The sequence below is a fragment of the Lissotriton vulgaris genome, chromosome 6 (genome assembly GCF_964263255.1).
Source record: "Lissotriton vulgaris chromosome 6, aLisVul1.2, whole genome shotgun sequence".
In the NCBI taxonomy this organism is placed as follows: Eukaryota; Metazoa; Chordata; class Amphibia; order Caudata; family Salamandridae; genus Lissotriton; species Lissotriton vulgaris.
The window spans coordinates 1836617434-1836635594 of record NC_141694.1 but is presented as its reverse complement, the minus strand read 5'-3'; the positions used below and the strand labels follow the sequence as shown (position 1 = coordinate 1836635594).

General features: G+C 47.8%; 1 protein-coding gene and 1 long non-coding RNA gene across 3 annotated transcripts in view; one reads left to right on the top strand and one right to left on the bottom strand.

The window, feature by feature from the left end:
- DPYSL5 (dihydropyrimidinase like 5) overlaps nt 1-18161 on the bottom strand; it is a 364441-nt gene that overhangs the window by 341888 nt on the left and 4392 nt on the right. The gene's annotated exons all lie outside the window — the stretch shown is intronic.
- On the top strand, nt 12222-14040 carry LOC147709600 (uncharacterized). The gene is made up of 3 exons (XR_015296561.1): nt 12222-12330; nt 12427-12589; nt 13825-14040. It is a non-coding gene; the product is annotated as an uncharacterized LOC147709600 (long non-coding RNA).

Below are 18161 nucleotides of genomic sequence, written 5' to 3'. Positions count from 1 at the left end.
CGCTCCTTCTCCTTCCGCGCAGCCAGAGCCTGGAACGCCCTCCCGCTCCACCTCCGACAGACCACATTGCTCCCCATCTTCGCAAGAAACCTCAAAACCTGGCTCTTCGACAGACCCCCTCCTTGATGGACTGGAACCTGTGACCACCCCGCAGTGCCTTGAGACCCTTACGGGTGAGTAGTCGCGCTTAACAAACCTGTGATTGATTGATTGAATATATTTGGAGATACAATTTAGTCTTTTAAATCAAACACACGCAAGGTTGTTGTGCGCTGCACGTCTTCACTGAGCCCTACCCTGTTTAACATGTATGTGGCCCCACTTGCCATGGTAGTTAGATCCTTTGGGCTGGAGGTGCTGTCTTATGCTGACGAAACCCAAATTATGGTCTCTCTCACACAGCCCATGAAGGAATCTGCCCGGAACTTCAGGAACTGCATGGAGGCTGTGTCTCAATGGATGATACAGAACTTCCTGAAGCTAAACGGGGAGAAAACTGAGGTGTTGATCTTTGGAGGCTGCCAGGAAATTTGGTCAAATGACTGGTGGCCGCTCTCACTCGGGGACTGTCCCCCTCCTCGTCAGTTTGCTAAGAACCTAGGGGTGCTAATGGACACTTCGCTTTCCTTTGACCGCCAGGTCAGCAGGACTGTCTCCACCTGCGGTGGTATCATCAGGATTCTCAGAAGGATGGACCATTATCTTTCCCCCAATGCCCGGAAACAGGCCACCGTGGCATTAGTCTCCTCAAGGCTGGACTATTGCAACTCCCTTTATGTGGGCATAAACAAGAGCCTTATACATCGCTTGCAAATGGTCCAAAATGCGGCAGCGAAGATGGTTCTTAATCTACCCAGACTTGCCTCAGCCTCGTCAGCCCGGAGAAGCCTACATTGGCTTCCTATTCAGTCCAGGATCTCGTTTAAGATTCTCTGTCTTGCCCATGGGGCCCTTCACGGTACAGGCCCTGAGGGTATCAGGTCTCTGGTTCACCCCTACTCACCTAGTCGATCCCTCCGCTCCTTCAACAAAAATCTTCTTGAAGTGACAAGGTTCGTAAGAGTGAAATGGGGAGGCAGAGCATTTTCCTTGGTTGCACCTAGGTTATGGAACTCTCTTCCCCCCAAACTTCTAGGGCAACTGTAGCTTGTTCTCTTCCGCAAGGCTTTAAACACCTGGCTCTTTTCTGAAGTCTATCGGTAATAGTCTACGTTGGTTGATTACATCTCATTTTGACCTGCCCTTGCGCCTTGATGCCCTTGGGCTAAGTTGTGCGATATAAGATTCCCCTCACTCACTCACTCACTCAATGCACATATTTGATGGAGCTCTCGTGATAAAGAAGAACAAGGAGGATCTGGGAAATAAAATATTTTTAACTATATCTCTGTGTCAATGAGAGTGTGGCCTAGAGGCCCCTCTTTTCTAATGTTGCTCTGTTATATGTTTGCCAAGAACCTTGCGCTGGAATCCTGTGTGTGTCAGTACATGTGCGTGTGTAGTGAGTGTGTCGCAGTAAGAGAGCCTGAGAACTGAAGCCCGTGGGATCTATTTTAGACGCCTCAGTCTTGACACGGCATTGGGTGTGGGATGGGGCAGCTTTCCCCGACAGTGGGAGTCTTTTGCCTGATTCCTGCGGCTGGAAAATGGCCAAAGCCAGACATTGGCTTGAGGAGGATGGAGTGACAGCTACCCTTAGGAGTTTCATGAGGAGGTTTCTAGAAGGGGCTGAAGGTTTGTCTTTCCTGAGTGATGTCCTTTGATTGATGATCGGGTGAGGGGAGCGGCTTTGGCTTCTGTTGTGCTGGGTGAGGAGGTGTCTATCGTAGGCCCACCTTTGTATCTATTCCTGATCACTGCTTCCGAGAGGCTGCTGACGGGCAGGTGCAGAGACCCCCTCCCTCATGATAGCTCTGCTGTGGATGCTCTAATCTGGAGACAGCTGGGGGCTACTTGCTGTGAGAAGCATCACTCTACACAAAGGGTAAGTCTGGAGAGCAGCTTCAGAAGGACACTTGAAAGGAGAACCACCCAAAACCAATTCTGTCTTTTGAGACAGTGGACACACAACTCCTGCCTAGAAATGTGTATAAAAGGAGACACAAACCACCCACTTTGTTCCAGTTCCAAGAGCTTAATGAACAAGGAAACAGAGCGCTCTGCACAATCCTCAAAGGACTCTGTGTGACTAGTGCTGGTGCCTAACAGCAAGTGAACAACCATTATCTGAAGCCTGCACTTTCAGCTGGAGGAGCAGAGGGGCAACCTGAGTGCAAAGAACCCCGCCCGCCTGCTGAGAGAGCAATACCAAAGGGGATGATGGATGGAGCGCTTGAGCAAATCAAACACTCACCCCCAGTCAACTGATCTGGGTTTAATTCATCATCATTCTTTAGCTCCCTCCACCACCCCAGTTCAGACATGGCCATATGCAAATCAGTCTGACCCGGTGCCTCATGGGAACAGTGCAGCCTGAACTGCCAAGCCATGTCTTCCCTGGACCGGAAACAAGCTTCTGAGGACCAGTTTCTGGCATTTCAGCCGTCTTCAGCCAGGATAGCTTGAATCCAATGGCAAAGTGAGAGGGCAAGAGTCTGCCTGCCTGCTGAGAGAGTGCTGAGAGAGTGCATGAGTCTGCCTGCCCTGAGAAAGGGCAGGAGTCTGCCTGCCTGCTGAGGTGGGGGGGGAGGAGTCTGACCACCTGCTGAGGGGGGCAGGAGTCTGACCACCTGCTGAGAGGGGGTAGGAGTCTGCCCACCTGCTGAGAGGGGTAGGAGTCTGCCCGTCTGCTGAGAGAGGGCAGGAGTCTGCCTGCCTGCTGAGAGAGGGGAGGAGTCTGCCTGCCTGCTGAGAGAGGGCAGGAGTCTGCCTGCCTGCTGAGAGAGGGCATGAGTCTTCCTGCCTGCTGAGAGGGGGCAGGAGTCTGCCTGCCTGCTGAGAGAGGGCATGAGTCTGCCTGCCTGCTGACAGGGGTCAAGAGTCTGCCTGCCTGCTGAGGGGGGCAGGAGTCTGACCACCTGCTGAGAGAGGGCAGGAGTCTGCCTGCCTGCCTGCTGACAGGGGTCAAGAGTCTGCCTGTCTGCCGAGGGGGGCAGGAGTCTGACCACCTGCTGAGAGAGGGCAGGAGTCTGCCTGCCTACTGAGAGAGGGCAGAAGTCTGCCTGCCTGCTGAGAGAGGGCAGGAATCTGCCTGCCTGCTGAGAGAGGGCACGAGTCTGCCTGCCTGCTGACAGGGGGTAGGAGTCTGTCCGTCTGCTGAGAGGGCAGGAGTCTGCAATCTCCCATATGTTGGGGAGACAGGCAGAGAATGTCGAGTGCGAATAGCGGAACATAAGTCAAACATCAGGAACAGAAAAACTACAGCCCCTATTGTAGCACACTGGCTAGAAAAAGAACACAAAGAACTGGAACTTCGCTGGTTCATCCTGGAAAAAATAAAGGCCAGCCCAGGCACTGATCCTGTGAGCCTAAGAAAAAAACGAGAGGTGTTCTGGATTTTTTTCTTGAATGCGGCAACTAAAGGACTGAATGAAGAATGCCCTTGGCACCAGGCATTCCTGTAAAAACTCCCTTTGCTACAGAATCTAAGAACAACCTTGAGCCACAAAATCTAAGAACTGCATAACAAATAGGGAGAAAAAATCTCATTACTTGTCAGAATTCTTATATTGGACTTATTTCCAATTTAGATGGGGAATTATGAAATGGACCAACACAGTGGACTGGATCGCAGATGTTTAAATAAGGCTCTCACAAGTGAAAACAAAACTGTGATATATTTGAATGACATATTCTGTCATCGCAAAATATAGATCGTTTAAAATTAGAATATAACCTAAAGAGGCAGGGAACCTAAACAACAACAATAACTTTATCAAAGGAATAAGATTACACTCTCTTAAGATGGCCGCCGCCCGCAGACTGGAAGGACTAGGTCTGTCATTTATGTTTACAGCTCTAACACAGCTGTTACTTGTTAGCAAGGGCGCGGAGAACTGCCTATTTAAATGGGAACAAGCACTAAGCGGGCGAGATTCCTGTCTCCCGCTGCGGCTGGTCGACCGGACGATCGACGGAACCCCATTGAAGGACGATTTAGCACTTCTTTAAGGTATGTACATACCCCGCTATCCTGCTACTTAGGCGAAATCTCAGTAAATTACAAGCCTATCTATTTACTCATAATTGGCCGTCTACCTCCTGATAGGAATCCTATCTACAGCGACTCGCTCTCCGACCAAATAGCAGCAAATACGGCACTACGCTCCACCCACCAACCACTCGCCCGGCGCTTAAGGAATCGTATCCTCTGCACAGCGTTCCGTGAATATGTCCGGAACTGCACGCTGACTAGCTATTGAACTACTTAGGTAACGTAATGATTGGTGTTCTATTTTCTTTGACTCCAGGACATATAATGCCTTCAGTATTATCATGGTCAAAATTAATGTTCCGTTTTTGTTGGTAGGGACGTTTACCGAACACGGCATTCTCGCCCTTTGAAACCTTATCAGTCACACGCACTCATCGGAGAGCTTATTCAAGAAACCTTAAGGTAATTCATGAATGGCATTGTTATCCCTGTTTGTACCACAGGACCCCAGGACCGTAGGAGGTTCTCGATCGTAATTAAAACATAAAACATTGGAACTCTTATCTAAATACTATGTATGAAAATAAAAATGGGAGGTTAAACCACAATTTTTTAAAAATAAATGTTGGCCTAAAATTAAAGCTACCCCCATGTCGTCATGTGATTAGCTTACTGTAAATAGTGTCCTCTCTAATATCGAATCCATCAGAGTCTAATTGAATTGAACTCTATCTTTAACTACAGGATCCCAACCCCCAATATCCAGTTTGAATGGAATAAGAAAGCGTTATCCTCCCTGTCCTTAGGTCCTCCAGCCACGAGTACCTGTGTCCCTCAGACTAGGATTCCAACATAGGTAATACATCATTTAATCTTGTCTTCTTTTTGTGCTTAATTAGTTAAAAAAAAAATTTAAGACTGAGGAATAATATGCTATATTTGATAAACATCATGCTCTCCGTCTCCGTGCCAAAGTCTGAAAATTTCTATTCCCCTTAAGAATTCTGCTAGTTATCCCCCTGCTCTGAGAAACACCATGGAAATACAACACTCGATAGCGGTTGATATTTTCCTAATACAGGTCAGGGTGTCTGAAAAAGAAACCCCTGACAGCTATTACTGATCGCTATTATCCCATTCGATGGATCATAATTCGTAGTGTGAAAATTCAGTCAAATGCGCACCAGAATGAATGTGTACATGTATGAGGGAAATGTAAAACATGTATTGAAGTTGAGAGTTGCTATGAAAAGTACTCAATGGTTCGCTTAGTTAAGGTTATCTATTCGCCTTCTACAGATCTCACCTCACCGGGAGTCTGCGCTAGGGAGTGTCCCTAAGTAGTTTGGCATTGCACAGTCACAAGAAGTCAACCATACAGTTATCATACAAACAACCTATGTTGCTCCAAGATGTAAAATGTATTAAATAACAGAAAATGTATGTTTGGATAATCTAAAATCTGTATTGTGTATATAGAATAAGAATCTAAGATACTGTTTTTATTTTCAGATTTTATACCTGTTCCCTTCCCAGTAAACAAATTCTAGCCCTGACGAAGGTGTGGCCCCACTGGCCAGTCACCGAAACGCGCGTCGGCTTGTGTTTCCAGGAATACGGAATACTGTCCTAATCCATCGGGACCCCCTTATATGTCATCTGCCTCCTGGAATAACATCCTGATTTCTACAACAAATTTACCATCTTTGTGTTGTACACATCAGGAATATATGAGTGAATGAAAGTCGAATGAAAGAATATTAGGTTGAATGAATTGATATAAGTAAATATGAGAGTATGAATGTAGTGTGGTTAATTACTGGGTAGGCCTCAACGTAGGATGAATTTCCTCTTTTTATCTTTCCCTTTACCAAATGTATGTTTTTGAAGTTCTAAATAATGCTATTTAATTTTGTACTTTTTTCTACATCTATTCAAAGAATACAAAAAAATAAAAATATATGTATATCCTAAAAAACCTTCTTTGAGTATACTTGGTTTGACCCGTTTCTTGTCATGTGCAATGCTGGTTCTTAGATAAATCACCCCGTATACATAGGAGAAGTGTGGCTCAGGGGTTAGAGGCGGCAGACCCGGAAGCTGAGATCGGCCCTGGACCAGGGTTCAAATCCCCGCCTCGGCGGGTCTTGGGCTCAAAATATTCCACGGACTCGATTATTCTCGCTCCGGTGCCTTCTCAACTCACGGTTCACACTCTGCGACTCTGGGCAATAGCTTGCTTAATCTCCACAACGGCCCCTCGCGGCGGGATGCCTGGCTTTCACCTTGTGGATACCCTGCCGGGGTTATCTCACAGGGGAATACCAGGACGGGTTCCCTAAGCAAGCGCCGGGAAACCCTTTGTGGGTAGCTGTGCGCTATATAAGCTCAAATACATTTACATTTACATTTACATTTGGATCCCTCTGTCAGGACCATTATATCATAAGGCAGGGTTGCTCTCTCTTGTTCTATTCTTTGTTTTTTCCCCCCACAGCCTGCCTACATCCTAAAAACCCATTGGGGAACCCCCTTCTTTTATTAATTGTCTCAAAGCCTTGTGCTGTGGGGGTATTACGGGTCGTTGATCTAAGTGAACCACTGGGACTGGTGTGACGAGAGACAATTGATGTAAGTAATGAATGCATATCTGAATGTGGAGCGCTTTTGACTCAAATCTACCTTAGACTCAAAATCTTGGCTGTCTATTTCATCTTCAAAATAAAAACCACATAATTCAAATATATCTTTACCTGAGTAATACCTAAAATGGATACTATAAAAACATTCGGCTTCACCGATGATGATTTTGCCAAAATGCTTGGGCTCCCAGTTGATAGTAATCAAGACTTTTCAGTACCTAAAGGGCTTAATGGAGATTGGAACAAACTGCTCAATCTCCGTAAAAAATCAAAAAGGACAGAATTACATGCTAAATTTATGCTCGATTATTTACGAGCCGGCACCTTCCCTATTGGACTTAGAGTCCGTAATATCCCAGGGATGTTCATTGAGATCAGACAGTTCCTGGAGCGATGGGCCCTCATTTCCAACCGTTGCTCCAGGGACTGGATGATGCTCATTGTGGAAACAGTTCGTGCCGTGATTGATATCCTTAATAAAGAAATCCGTGAATTGGAAGATAAATTGAAAGAGGGAGATGCAGTAGATGAAGGCAAAAGGAAGCTAGAGGAGATCCAATTTGAATTAGAGCCCTTCTCTGAATATTTACTTAAAAGAAAAACTGAAAAACTACGTAAAGATATTCGAATGTTTTCCCAAGAAAGGGCATATCCCTACCTGGGAACCAACTTTTATACCGCCCAGGAGGAGAGTGCACCACGTGGACAGGCACCCAGATGGGGCCAGAGAAAAATTACCACCTTCTCAGAAACCACTGACTCTGAGGGAGACACCCCTGAAGATTATGATCCCAGTTATGAGCAAGGACATAATTCCAATCGAGGAAACAGAAATGGAAGTTATGATCGTAACCATCAACAGAATCATTTTTTAGGGAACCGTCGGGGCAACACCCGTCCCCCATCGAGGACCCCCCAAACGAAGAATTACCGTCAGATGTATGTACAGACCCGCCACCAACAGTATTGGCGAACATAAGGGGGCTCCCTGTGTTCAACCTGTCCAGTGAAACTATAGACCCCATGGCCATCCAACTCCTAACGAGGGGCCTATCATTTGTACCATCTGCTAACTTCAATAAATTTGAACTAAACAGAGACCTACAGTCATTCTTTAGGAAAGTCTGCCTCCAAAAATTCTTCTTGGAGGCCCCCTCCACTAACAACGAGGATAATAGATCTGGATGTAAACCTCCCTCCTCATTTACGCCCTCGTTGGACATGGTGGGCCCCGAGGTAAATATTTTTGAGAAGACAGTTATGAATAAAATAAACAAAATGACACAATATGTACCTATACCCAAAGCGAACCTGCCCACATCAGAGATTAAGGCCCTTAAAGAACTCCAACTAAACAAAAAAATCACAATCACACCTGGTGATAAAGGGGGTGGCATCACCCTATTTAACACCTCAGACTATAAAAGAAGAATGACCGAATTACTATCATCCTCAGGTCACTACATACGGATTACCCGGAATCCCGAAAACGCTTTGAAAAAACGCATACTGACCATGGTTCAAAGAGCTGTTAACCAAAACTATATCTGTGAGGCAGAAGCTGAATTTCTCACCCCGAGTAACACCAAAATACCCATCATATATGGAGTGCCTAAGACCCACAAAAACAGCACTGATCCTCCCATGCGACCTATTGTCTCTACAATAGGCTCGGCCACCGAGCCACTGTCAAAATATATTGACAGATTTCTAAACCTTATGGTTACAGAATTAGAATCATACTTTCGAGACACGGGACATTTTATCCAACAGGTGGAAGGTACCCCATTCTTTGAGAGTTCCGAAATAATGGTCACCCTTGATGTGAAATCATTATATTCCAACATCCCTCAAAAAGGCGCATATGAAGTCATTGAAACCATACTTTCAAGAAACACTGATATCATCAATACTGAATTTATCCTACAATGTCTCAAGATTGTGCTTTTTGAGAATTACTTTGAATTCGACAACACCATGTACAGACAGGCTACTGGAGTCAGCATGGGAGCTAGCTGTGCACCCAGTATAGCTTGCTTGTACATGGGAGAATTTGAAAGAACTAATATCTTCAATGAAATGGCCCCCTTCTTTGAGAACGTCGAGAACTGGAAACGGTTCATTGATGATATCTTTTTCATCTGGAAGGGGGCCGAAGAACAACTTTTTGAATTCATCGAATGGCTCAATGCGGCGGATGCCAATTTGAAATTTACTAGCCATACCAGCACATCCAAAATCGAATTCTTGGATATCTGGATCGAACATTACGAAAACACCATCAAGGTATCCTTATACACCAAACCCACAGCACGGAATACCCTGCTCCAGTATTCCATCTTCCATCCTCGGAGTCAGAGGGATAGTATCCCATACAGCCAGTTTCTTCGTATCAGAAGAAATTGTTCTGATGTGCGCGATTTCCTGATTGAAGCTGACATCTTACGGGAAAAACTACTTTTTCGGGGTTATCCTGCTAGATTAATCAAAGACTCCTTTAAACGGGCCAGATATACAAACAGAGAGGTGATGTTCACAGAAAAAAATCCTGAAAAAACAAACCAGCTAGTATGTGTCACCCGCCACTCGGAAATGAATCACAAAATTAGGCAAGCCATCAATTCAAGTTGGCACATTCTGAACTTGGAAAATGACAGGACACATCTGAGCCGACCTATATTTGCCTTCAAAAAAAATCCCAATTTGAAAAATCATCTGGTAAGAGGCAAAATTCCAGAAATTGCTGAAAATATCCAAACCACAATAACTGGATTGGAACCTATATATGGCAACCACAAATGTGGGACATGCAATATTTGCCCACAGGCCATTGTGGGAGAAACTGTCAGTATCAACACTCGTACGGTATCTATACGACGTAATGCCACTATGAACAATTGCCGTACCAGCAATATCATATATTTGATATTGTGCCCATGCAATCTCCCATATGTTGGGGAGACAGGCAGAGAATGTCGAGTGCGAATAGGGGAACATAAGTCAAACATCAGGAACAGAAAAACTACAGCCCCTATTGTAGCACACTGGCTAGAAAAAGAACACAAAGAACTGGAACTTCGCTGGTTCATCCTGGAAAAAATAAAGGCCAGCCCAGGCACTGATCCTGTGAGCCTAAGAAAAAAACGAGAGGTGTTCTGGATTTTTTTCTTGAATGCGGCAACTAAAGGACTGAATGAAGAATGCCCTTGGCACCAGGCATTCCTGTAAAAACTCCCTTTGCTACAGAATCTAAGAACAACCTTGAGCCACAAAATCTAAGAACTGCATAACAAATAGGGAGAAAAAATCTCATTACTTGACAGAATTCTTATATTGGACTTATTTCCAATTTAGATGGGGAATTATGAAATGGACCAACACAGTGGACTGGATCGCAGATGTTTAAATTAGGCTCTCACAAGTGAAAACAAAACTGTGATATATTTGAATGACATATTCTGTCATCGCAAAATATAGATCGTTTAAAATTAGAATATAACCTAAAGAGGCAGGGAACCTAAACAACAACAATAACTTTATCAAAGGAATAAGATTACACTCTCTTAAGATGGCCGCCGCCCGCAGACTGGAAGGACTAGGTCTGTCATTTATGTTTACAGCTCTAACACAGCTGTTACTTGTTAGCAAGGGCGCGGAGAACTGCCTATTTAAATGGGAACAAGCACTAAGCGGGCGAGAATCCTGTCTCCCGCTGCGGCTGGTCGACCGGACGATCGACGGAACCCCATTGAAGGACGATTTAGCACTTCTTTAAGGTATGTACATACCCCGCTATCCTGCTACTTAGGCGAAATCTCGGTAAATTACAAGCCTATCTATTTACTCATAATTGGCCGTCTACCTCCTGATAGGAATCCTATCTACAGCGACTCGCTCTCCGACCAAATAGCAGCAAATACGGCACTACGCTCCACCCACCAACCACTCGCCCGGCGCTTAAGGAATCGTATCCTCTGCACAGCGTTCCGTGAATATGTCCGGAACTGCACGCTGACTAGCTATTGAACTACTTAGGTAACGTAATGACTGGTGTTCTATTTTCTTTGACTCCAGGACATATAGTGCCTTCAGTATTATCATGGTCAAAATTAATGTTCCGTTTTTGTTGGTAGGGACGTTTACCGAACACGGCATTCTCGCCCTTTGAAACCTTATCAGTCACACGCACTCATCGGAGAGCTTATTCAAGAAACCTTAAGGTAATTCATGAATGGCATTGTTATCCCTGTTTGTAACACAGGACCCCAGGACCTTAGGAGGTTCTCGATCGTAATTAAAAAATAAAACATTGGAACTCTTATCTAAATACTATGTAGGAAAATAAAAATGGGAGGTTAAACCACAATTTCTTTCAAATAAATGTTGGCCTAAAATTAAAGCTACCCCCCATGTCTTCATGTGATTAGCTTACTGTAAATAGTGTCCTCTCTAATATCGAATCCATCAGAGTCTAATTGAATTGAACTCTATCTTTAACTACAGGATCCCAACCCCCAATATCCAGTTTGAATGGAATAAGAAAGCGTTATCCTCCCTGTCCTTAGGTCCTCCAGCCACGAGTACCTGTGTCCCTCAGACTAGGATTCCAACATAGGTAATACATCATTTAATCTTGTCTTCTTTTTGTGCTTAATTAGTTAAAAAAAAATTTAAGACTGAGGAATAATATGCTATATTTGATAAACATCATGCTCTCCGTCTCCGTGCCAAAGTCTGAAAATTTCTATTCCCCTTAAGAATTCTGCTAGTTATCCCCCTGCTCTGAGAAACACCATGGAAATACAACACTCGATAGCGGTTGATATTTTCCTAATAGAGGTCAGGGCGTCTGAAAAAGAAACCCCTGACAGCTATTACTGATCGCTATTATCCCATTCGCTGGTTCATCCTGGAAAAAATAAAGGCCAGCCCAGGCACTGATCCTGTGAGCCTAAGAAAAAAACGAGAGGTGTTCTGGATTTTTTTCTTGAATGCGGCAACTAAAGGACTGAATGAAGAATGCCCTTGGCACCAGGCATTCCTGTAAAAACTCCCTTTGCTACAGAATCTAAGAACAACCTTGAGCCACAAAATCTAAGAACTGCATAACAAATAGGGAGAAAAAATCTCATTACTTGTCAGAATTCTTATATTGGACTTATTTCCAATTTAGATGGGGAATTATGAAATGGACCAACACAGTGGACTGGATCGCAGATGTTTAAATAAGGCTCTCACAAGTGAAAACAAAACTGTGATATATTTGAATGACATATTCTCTCATCGCAAAATATAGATCGTTTAAAATTAGAATATAACCTAAAGAGGCAGGGAACCTAAACAACAACAATAACTTTATCAAAGGAATAAGATTACACTCTCTTAAGATGGCTGCCGCCCGCAGACTGGAAGGACTAGGTCTGTCATTTATGTTTACAGCTCTAACACAGCTGTTACTTGTTAGCAAGGGCGCGGAGAACTGCCTATTTAAATGGGAACAAGCACTAAGCGGGCGAGAATCCTGTCTCCCGCTGCGGCTGGTCGACCGGACGATCGACGGAACCCCATTGAAGGACGATTTAGCACTTCTTTAAGGTATGTACATACCCCGCTATCCTGCTACTTAGGCGAAATCTCGGTAAATTACAAGCCTATCTATTTACTCATAATTGGCCGTCTACCTCCTGATAGGAATCCTATCTACAGCGACTCGCTCTCCGACCAAATAGCAGCAAATACGGCACTACGCTCCACCCACCAACCACTCGCCCGGCGCTTAAGGAATCGTATCCTCTGCACAGCGTTCCGTGAATATGTCCGGAACTGCACGCTGACTAGCTATTGAACTACTTAGGTAACGTAATGATTGGTGTTCTATTTTCTTTGACTCCAGGACATATAGTGCCTTCAGTATTATCATGGTCAAAATTAATGTTCCGTTTTTGTTGGTAGGGACGTTTACCAAACACGGCATTCTCGCCCTTTGAAACCTTATCAGTCACACGCACTCATCGGAAAGCTTATTCAAGAAACCTTAAGGTATTTCATGAATGGCATTGTTATCCCTGTTTGTAACACAGGACCCCAGGACCTTAGGAGGTTCTCGATCGTAATTAAAAAATAAAACATTGGAACTCTTATCTAAATACTATGTATGAAAATAAAAATGGGAGGTTAAACCACAATTTCTTTAAAATAAATGTTGGCCTAAAATTAAAGCTACCCCCATGTCGTCATGTGATTAGCTTACTGTAAATAGTGTCCTCTCTAATATCGAATCCATCAGAGTCTAATTGAATTGAACTCTATCTTTAACTACAGGACCCAACCCCCAATATCCAGTTTGAATGGAATAAGAAAGCGTTATCCTCCCTGTCCTTAGGTCCTCCAGCCACGAGTACCTGTGTCCCTCAGACTAGGATTCCAACATAGGTAATACATCATTTAATCTTGTCTTCTTTTTGTGCTTAATTAGTTAAAAAAAAAAATTTAAGACTGAGGAATAATATGCTATATTTGATAAACATCATGCTCTCCGTCTCCGTGCCAAAGTCTGAAAATTTCTATTCCCCTTAAGAATTCTGCTAGTTATCCCCCTGCTCTGAGAAACGCCATGGAAATACAACACTCGATAGCGGTTGATATTTTCCTAATACAGGTCAGGGTGTCTGAAAAAGAAACCCCTGACAGCTATTACTGATCGCTATTATCCCATTCGATGGATCATAATTCGTAGTGTGAAAATTCAGTCAAATGCGCACCAGAATGAATGTGTACATGTATGAGGGAAATGTAAAACATGTATTGAAGTTGAGAGTTGCTATGAAAAGTACTCAATGGTTCGCTTAGTTAAGGTTATCTATTCGCCTTCTACAGATCTCACCTCACCGGGAGTCTGCGCTAGGGAGTGTCCCTAAGTAGTTTGGCATTGCACAGTCACAAGAAGTCAACCATACAGTTATCATACAAACAACCTATGTTGCTCCAAGATGTAAAATGTATTAAATAACAGAAAATGTATGTTTGGATAATCTAAAATCTGTATTGTGTATATAGAATAAGAATCTAAGATACTGTTTTTATTTTCAGATTTTATACCTGTTCCCTTCCCAGTAAACAACTTCTAGCCCTGACGAAGGTGTGGCCCCACTGGCCAGTCACCGAAACGCGCGTCGGCTTGTGTTTCCAGGAATACGGCATACTGTCCTAATCCATCGGGACCCCCTTATATGTCATCTGCCTCCTGGAATAACATCCTGATTTATACAACAAATTTACCATCTTTGTGTTGTACACATCAGGAATATATGAGTGAATGAAAGTCGAATGAAAGAATATTAGGTTGAATGAATTGATATAAGTAAATATGAGAGTATGAATGTAGTGTGGTTAATTACTGGGTAGGCCTCAACGTAAGATGAATTTCCTCTTTTTATCTTTCCCTTTACCAAATGTATGTTTTTGAAGTTCTAAATAATGCTATTTAATTTTGTACTTTTTTCTACATCTATTCAAAGAATACAAAAAAATAAAAATATATGTATATCCTAAAAAACCTTCTTTGAGTATACTTGGTTTGACCCGTTTCTTGTCATGTGCAATGCTGGCTCTTAGATAAATCACCCCGTATACATTATTTGGATCCCTCTGTCAGGACCATTATATCATAAGGCAGGGTTGCTCTCTCTTGTTCTATTCTTAGTTTTTTCCCCCCACAGCCTGCCTACATCCTAAAAACCCATTGGGGAACCCCCTTCTTTTATTAATTAGGGGGTAGGAGTCTGCCTGCCTGCTGAGAGAGGGCATGCTGGCTCCAGGCTGACAGGGTCAGGAGTCTGCCTGCCTGCTGAGAGAGGGCAGGAATCTCCCTGCCCGCTGAGAGGGGGAGGAGTCTGCCTGCCTGCTGAGAGGGGGTAGGAGTCTGCCCGCCTGCTGAGAGATGGCATGAGTCTGCCTGCCTGCTGCGAGGGGGCAGGAGTCTGCCTGCCTGCTGAGAGAGGGCATGAGTCTGCCTGCCTGCTGAGAGAGTGCTGAGAGAGGGCAGGAGTCTGCCTGCCTGCTGAGAGAGGGCATGAGTCTTCCTGCCTGCTGAGAGGGGGCAGAAGTCTACCTGGCCCTGCTGAGAGAGGGCATGAATCTGCCTGCTGAGAGGGAGCAGGAATCTGCCTGCCTGCTGAGAGAGGGCATGAGTCTGCCTGCCTGCTGACAGGGGATAGGAGTCTGCCTGCCTGCTGAGAGGGGTAATGAGTCTGTCCGTCTGCTGAGAGGGCAGGAGTCTGCCTGCCTGCTGAGGGGGGCAGGAGTCTGACCACCTGCTGAGAGAGGGCAGGAGTCCGCCTGCCTGCTGAGAGGGTGTAGGAGTCTGCCTGCCTGCTGAGAGAGGGCAGGAGTCTGCCTGCCTGCTGAGAGGGTGTAGGAGTCTGCCTGCCTGCTGAGAGAGGGCAGGAGTCTGCCTGCCTGCTGAGAGAGGGCAGGAGTCTGCCTGCCTGCTGAGAGGGGGTAGGAGTCTGCCTGCCTGCTGAGAGAGGGCATGATGGCTCCAGGCTGACAGTCAGGAGTCTGCCTGCCTGCCTGCTGAGAGGGGGAGGAGTCTGCCTGCCTGCTCAGAGAGGGCATGAGTCTGCCTGCTTGCTGAGAGAGGACAGGAGTCTGCCTGCTGAAGGGGGGGGGGGGCAGGAGTCTGACCACCTGCTGAGGGGGGCAGGAGTCTGACCACTTGCTGAGAGGGGGTAGGAGTGTGCCCGCCTGCTGAGAGGGGGTAGGAGTCTGCCCGCCTGCTGAGAGAGGGGATGAGTCTGCCTGCCTGCTGAGACAGGGCAGGAATCTGCCTGCCTGCTGAGAGAGGGCAGGAATCTGCCTGCCTGCTGACAGGGGTCAAGAGTCTGCCTGCCTGCTGAGAGAGGGCATGAGTCTGCCTGCCTGCTGACAGGGGGTAGGAGTCTGCCTGCCTGCTGAGAGGGGTAATGAGTCTTTCCGTCTGCTGAGAGGGCAGGAGTCTGCCTGCCTGCTGAGGGGGGCAGGAGTCTGACCACCTGCTGAGAGAGGGCAGTAGTCCGCCTGCCAGCTGAGAGGGTGTAGGAGTCTGCCTGCCTGCTGAGAGAGGGCATGAGTCTTCCTGCCTGCTGAGAGGGGGAAGAAGTCTACCTGGCCCTGCTGAGAGAGGGCATGAATCTGCCTGCCTGCTGAGAGGGAGCAGGAATCTGCCTGCCTGCTGAGAGAGGGCAGGGATCTGCCTGCCTGCTGACAGGGGTCAAGAGTCTGCCTGCCTGCCTAGAGAGGGCATGAGTCTGCCTGCCTGCTGACAGGGGGTAGGAGTCTGCCTGCCTGCTGAGAGGGGTAATGAGTCTGTCCGTCTGCTGAGAGGGCAGGAGTCTGCCTGCCTGCTGAGGGGGGCAGGAGTCTGACCACCTGCTGAGAGAGGGCAGGAGTCCGCCTGCCTGCTGAGAGGGTGTAGGAATCTGCCTGCCTGCTGAGAGAGGGCAGGAGTCTGCCTGCCTGCTGAGAGAGGGCAGGAGTCTGCCTGCCTGCTGAGAGGGTGTAGGAGTCTGCCTGCCTGCTGAGAGAGGGCAGGAGTCTGCCTGCCTGCTGAGAGAGGGCAGGAGTCTGCCTGCCTGCTGAGAGGGGGTAGGAGTCTGCCTGCCTGCTGAGAGTGGGCATGCTGGCTCCAGGCTGACAGTCAGGAGTCTGCCTGCCTGCTGAGAGAGGGCAGGAATCTGCCTGCCTGCTGAGAGGGGGGGGAGTCTGCCTGCCTGCTCAGAGAGGGCATGAGTCTGCCTGCTTGCTGAGAGAGGGCAGGAGTCTGCCTGCCTGCTGAGGGGGGGGGGGGGGGGCAGGAGTCTGACCACCTGCTGAGGGGGGCAGGAGTCTGACCACTTGCTGAGAGGGGGTAGGAGTCTGCCCGCCTGCTGAGAGGGGGTAGGAGTCTGCCCGCCTGCTGAGAGAGGGGATGAGTCTGCCTGCCTGCTGAGAGGGGGCAGGAGTCTGCCCGCCTGCTGAGAGAGTGCTGAAAGAGGGCAGGAGTCTGCCTGCCTGCTGAGAGAGGGCATGAGTCTTCCTGCCTGCTGAGAGGGGGCAGGAGTCTGCCTGGCCCTGCTGAGAGAGGGCATGAGTCTGCCTGCCTGCTGACAGGGGTCAAGAGTCTGCCTGCCTGCTGAGAGAGGGCATGAGTCTGCCTGCCTGCTGAGGGGGGCAGGAGTCTGACCACCTGCTGAGAGAGGGTAGGAGTCTGCCTGCCTGCTGAGATGGGCAATGAGTCTGCCCGCCTGCTGAGAGAGGGCAGGAGTCTGCCTGCCTGCTGAGAGAGGGCAGGAGTTTGCCTGCCTGCTGAGAGAGGGCAGGAATCTGCCTGCTTGCCGAGAGGGGGAGGAGTCTGCCTGCCTGCTGAGAGGGGGTAGGAGTCTGCCCACCTGCTGAGAGAGGGCATGCTGGCTCCAGGCTGACAGTCAGGAGTCTGCCTGCCTGCTGAGAGAGGGCAGGAATCTGCCTGCCTGCTGAGAGGGGGAGGAGTCTACCTGCCTGCTCAGAGAGGGCATGAGTCTGCCTGCTTGCTGAGAGAGGGCAGGAGTCTGCCTGCCTGCTGAGGGGGGCAGGAGTCTGACCACTTGCTGAGAGGGGGTAGGAGTCTGCCCGCCTGCTGAGAGGGGGTAGGAGTCTGCCCGCCTGCTGAGAGAGGGGATGAGTCTGCCTGCCTGCTGAGAGGGGGCAGGAGTCTGCCCACCTGCTGAGAGAGTGCTGAAAGAGGGCAGGAGTCTGCCTGCCTGCTGAGAGAGGGCATGAGTCTTCCTGCCTGCTGAGAGGGGGCAGGAGTCTGCCTGGCCCTGCTGAGAGAGGGCATGAGTCTGCCTGCCTGCTGACAGGGGTCAAGAGTCTGCCTGCCTGCTGAGAGAGGGCATGAGTCTGCCTGCCTGCTGAGGGGGGCAGGAGTCTGACCACCTGCTGAGAGAGGGTAGGAGTCTGCCTGCCTGCTGAGAGGGGTAATGAGTCTGCCCGCCTGCTGAGAGAGGGCAGGAGTCTGCCTGCCTGCTGAGAGAGGGCAGGAGTCTGCCTGCCTGCTGAGAGAGGGCAGGAATCTGCCTGCTTGCTGAGAGGGGGAGGAGTCTGCCTGCCTGCTGAGAGGGGGTAGGAGTCTGCCCACCTGCTGAGAGAGGGCATGAGTCTGCCTGCCTGCTGCGAGGGGGCAGGAGTTTGCCCGCCTGCTGAGAGAGGGCATGAGTCTGCCTGCCTGCTGAGAGAGTGCTGAGAGAGGGCAGGAGTCTGTCTGCCTGCTGAGAGAGGGCATGAGTCTTCCTGCCTGCTGAGAGGGGGCAGAAGTCTACCTGGCCCTGCTGAGAGAGGGCATGAATCTGCCTGCCTGCTGAGAGGGAGCAGGAATCTGACCACCTGCTGAGAGAGGGCAGTAGTCCGCCTGCCAGCTGAGAGGGTGTAGG